The following is a 5,000-nucleotide window of genomic DNA, read 5'->3' as shown; positions in this document are numbered from 1 at the left end:
TTCATTCAAAAATGGCCAAATTGCGTGACGTTCCACTTTACAGTCGGCTAAGTTACATGTGTTGCTGGATTCCGCGGTTCGATCCGTGTCGCTGCGCAAACACAGACGTACGGCGGGGGAATTTATGAATGAAAGTTCTTTCACAAAACGATGTTGTTACAAATCCTCACGCTTATTAAAGTGGGTATACGGAGATCTTTGACATTTCCTAGTGGGTATACGGCGTATACCTGCGTATCACGTAGACTACACCACTGCTTTTAAAGTAGTTGGAGCATTTTTAATTACTCGCACTCGCATCTCGCCTCCCTCTGTCATTGTATGCTCCCGCGACACAGCACATACGCGACAAATGACGTCAGAAAAGCGTCAGTACATTATAATCGGTTATGGTCTATTACTGAACCGATACCGAATCATCCTCGTCTGCATCGCAATGCATCGTAGAAGCGATTAATTTCGACACCCCTAGTTATTAGTGGCCCAAACTCAGAGCAGATAAAGAGATTGTTCATGCATCATTACAGTGAACAGAGTCCGATCATGAGCTGCTCACGTGCACATGAACACAGTAGCACACTTCACTCTGAAACACGCAGCGCACAAAAACTGCTATCAAATCACACTCACACTGCCATCTCAGTTTTACTGTGATTATTCTTAAAGACATATTATGCCCCTTTTCACAAGATGTAATATAAATCTACAGTGTCTCCAGAATGTGAAAGAAATTTCAGCTCAAAATACCAGATCATTTATTATAGCTTGGCAAATTTGCCACTTTATGAATGTGAGCAAAAACACAGTTTTTTAGTGTGTGTCTCTTTAAATGCAAATGAGCTGAAGCTCCGCCTCCGTTCAGAAGAGGGCGGAGTCTTTACACGAGCTTCAGAAACTCCGGCAATAACAAAACCGGCCAATCGCACTCATCCAGAATCCCAGAATAACCAGTAGCGAGAGCAGCCTTACGGAGAGACTCAGGAAGAGTTTCTGAATGTTATTGGAGACATTTATGTAGTTGATGTGGAGTTACACTGAACCAAATGTCGTGCCGTGTGTGTAAAGGTGCAGATTAAGGGCCGGTAATATTATAATAAGATCCTCTTCATACGTCAGAAGGAGAGAAATCTCATCGGCTTATTTTTTGACATGCTTGCAGAGAAAGACCCACCAGAACAAAGTTACTGCGTTTCACTTTTCATGTTTTCTGGGTTGGTAGAAGCAGCGGGACCCGATTACAGCACTTACACATGGAGAAAGTCAGATTTTCATGATATGTCCACTTTAAAATCCACTCGAGTCAGTGGATTACAGAGACTTCTCATCAATTGAGTTGGTCTGTGTGGTCTTTAGTAAGGTGATCTGCTTCATGTGTAGTGTTGTGTGTGTTCACACAGGTGACTGAACCAGAGTAATGCCTGATTGCAGAGCACTTAGATTAAGTGTCTGGCCCACCAGCACACACACACACACACACACACACACACACAAACGTCCGACTGTCACTCACACACACTCTTTCTGTCTGAGCTCCTATCAGCTCATCGGGCGACAGCACTTTCTATGTGCTTTAAAAGCTCCCTCTCTCTCTCTCTCTCTCTCTCTCTCTCTCTCTCTCTCTCAAGCTTTTAACCTCTGTCTCTCTCAGTGCCGTGGGCAAACACTAGCCCGTCGTGTTGGTGTGCGCCGGCAGAAAGCGTGACACCCCTCTTTAAACCGGTCTGGCATGTAAGTGGTTAAACTAGGGCCATTTGTGCTGACCTCTCTTGCCCTGCGCTGACAGTAGCCCAGCGCTGGAATCCAGCACACGCATTACACACACACACACACACACACACACACACACACACACACACACACACACACACACACACACACACACACACACAGCACAGAAGCACTTAGACAGGAATTCCCTGGACAAAAGCAGCGTGAGTGTGTGTTGTGAGGATTAAAGGGGTGTGTGTGACCTTTAGGGCACCATTGAGTCCCGCATCTCAGCACTTACACGTCTACTGGTGATCTGGATCACGCTCAGAATTCTGTGCTAGAACACATAGGTGTATATACTAGTGCTGTAAAACGATTAACTGAACACTACTAGTGCTGTGTGTGAGTGAGTGAGTGAGTGAGTGAGTGAGTGAGTGTGAGAGTGTGTTTGTGTGAGTCTGAGAGTGAGTGTGTGTTTGTGTGTGTGTGTCTGTGTGTGTGTGTGTGTGTGTGTGTGTGTGTGTGTGTGTGTGTGTGTGTGTGTGTGTGTGTGTGTGTGTGTGTGTGTGTGTGTGTGTGTGTGTGTGTGAGAGAGTGTGTGAGAGAGTGTGTGTGTGTGTGTGTGTGTGTGTGTGTGTGTGTGTGTGTGTGTGTGTGTGTGTGTGTGTGTGTGTGTGAGTGAGTGTGAGTGTGTGTGTGTGTGTGTGTGTGAGTGAGTGTGAGTGTGTGTGTGTGTGTGTGTGTTTGTGTGTGTGTGTGTGTGTGTGTGCGGCAGTGTGCAGGAAGTTACAAGCAGATGGCGTCGCAGATGGCTGCCTCGGTGTGGAGCTCTCCAGCTATTGTGTTGTTTTTGTTCGTTTGTCCTGTGTTTAGTCATTATTTTGACTAAACACACACCAGAAAACTTCTATACAGTTTTTGATTATTCAGACGTTTTGCTGGACATTCTCGTCGGAGGTGCAGCGTTGTTGTTCAAACGCGCGGTCAGACGCAAACGCGGGAAGCGAGCCGGCGCGCTGGTTAAACTCCGCGAGCGCGGCCTGCGCACTGCTCTCCCCAGCATTCATCTTGCGAACCTCCGATCCCTTCCTAACAAAATGGACGAACTACTTCTCCTCACAAGGATTAACAAGGACTTTTCTAACTCTGCTGCTCTGTGTTTCACTGAAACCTGGCTGAGTGAAGCCATACCGGACAACGCAATACATCTGTCGGGCTTCCAGCTGTTCCGAGCGGATCGCATCGCGGGCTAACGGGGAAAAAGAGAGGTGGGGGATTGTGTTTCTACATTAACGAAAATTGGTGTTCAGATATAACAACACTGAACAAGATATGCTCTCCTAACTTAGAGACCCATTTCATTAATTGCAAACCTTTCTACTCGCCTCGGGAGTTTTCCTCTTTCATTCTCGTGAATGTTTACATCCCTCCAGACGCGTGCGTGAGCGCGGCGCTACAACAGCTGGCTGAACAAATATCTGAAACGGAACAAAGGCACCCGGACTCTCTTCTAATAATTATTGGGGATTTTAACAAAGCAAATCTTTCCCGTGAACTACCAAAATACAGACAGCACGTTACATGTCCCACCAGAGACAGTAATATACTGGACCACTGTTACACCACAATATGGAATGTGTATCACTCCGTCCCACGGGCAGCTTTGGGGCTCTCTGATCACTGTTTGGTTCATCTTATTCCGACCTACAGGCAGAAACTGAAATCAGCTAAACCTGGAATAAGGACTGTGAAAAGATGGACTAATGAAGCAGAGCAGGATCTACAGGCCTGCTTTGATTGCATTGATTGGACTGTTTTTGAAGCTGCTACCACCGATCTGGATGAGCTCACAGATACTGTAACATCATATATAAGTTTCTGTGAGGATACATGCATTCCTACCAGGACATTCTTATCATTCACTAATGATAAACCATGGTTTACTGGGAAACTCAAACACCTTCGTCATGCCAAAGAGGATGCTTACAGAAGTGGGGATAAAATCTTGTATAACCAGGCCAGAAACAGATTGACAAAGGAGATCAGAGTTGCTAAAAGGAACTACTCTGATAAACAGAAAAACCAGTTTTCATCTAACGACCCATCATCAGTCTGGAATGGCTAACTACAAGTCATCATACCCCCGATCTGTGGACAATCAACACCTGGCTGATGATTTAAATTCATTTTATTGCAGGTTTGAAAAGCCCTCATTCACACCACACACCGGCTCTAACCTGCACTTCACACATTCACCATCACCTCCTGCAATCCCACTCCCCCCTCCTGCCATCCAACCTGAGCTTAAGGTCTGTGTGGAGGACGTGAGCCGAGTCTTCAAAAAACAGAAGACTAGGAAAGCCTCAGGCCCAGACGGCATCTCATCTGCTTGTTTAAAAGCCTGCGCTGACCAACTGGCCCCGGTCTTCACACAGATCTTCAATAGATCATTGGAGCAGTGTGAAGTTCCCTGCTGCTTCAAACACTCCACTATCATTCCTGTCCCCAAAAAACCCAAAATCACTGGACTTAATGACTACAGACCTGTCGCTCTCACGTCTGTGGTCATGAAGTCGTTTGAAAGACTGGTGCTGGCCCACCTGAAGGACCTCACTGGACCCCTGCTGGATCCCTTTCAGTTTGCTTACAGAGCAAACAGGTCTGTGGATGATGCAGTCAACATGGGACTGCATTATATCCTGCAACATCTCAACAGACCAGGGACTTATGCAAGGATCCTCTTTGTGGACTTCAGTTCGGCCTTCAATACCATCATGCCTGGTCTTCTCACAGCCAAACTGACCCAGCTCTCCATACCATCCTCGATCTGTCAGTGGATCACCAGCTTCCTGACGGACCGGCAGCAGCGAGTGAGACTGGGGAAACACACATCCAGGACTCTCACCACCAGCAGTGGCGCCCCCCAAGGGTGCGTTCTCTCCCCACTGCTCTTCTCCCTGTACACTAATGACTGCACTTGTAAAGACCCCACTGTCAAGCTCCTGAAATTTGCAGACGACACCACTGTCATCGGTCTCATCCGGAACGTTGACGAGTCTGCTTACAGACTGGAGGTTGAACAGCTGGCTGTCTGGTGCAGTTATAACAACCTTGAGCTGAACACGCTCAAAACAGTGGAGATGATCGCGGACTTCAGGAGGAACAGCCCAGCACTCCCCCCACTCACCATCATGAACAGCACTGTGGAAGCAGTGGAGTCATTCAGGTTCCTGGGCACTACCATCTCTCAGGATCTGAAGTGGGACAATCACATTGACTCCATTGTAAAA

The 5,000-nt window shown here is 47.0% G+C and overlaps 1 protein-coding gene across 2 annotated transcripts in view; it reads right to left on the bottom strand.

Annotated features, from left to right (window-relative positions):
• Positions 1-5,000, bottom strand: part of bbs9 (Bardet-Biedl syndrome 9) — a 225,146-nt gene that overhangs the window by 150,765 nt on the left and 69,381 nt on the right. The window lies entirely within an intron of this gene.

This window comes from Siphateles boraxobius, unplaced genomic scaffold (genome assembly GCF_051911475.1).
Source record: "Siphateles boraxobius isolate OS27281-9 unplaced genomic scaffold, OSU_SipBor_1 45, whole genome shotgun sequence".
Lineage (NCBI taxonomy): Eukaryota > Metazoa > Chordata > Actinopteri > Cypriniformes > Leuciscidae > Siphateles > Siphateles boraxobius.
Note: the sequence above shows the minus strand (reverse complement) of the source record. Positions and strands in the feature narration are given on the sequence as shown.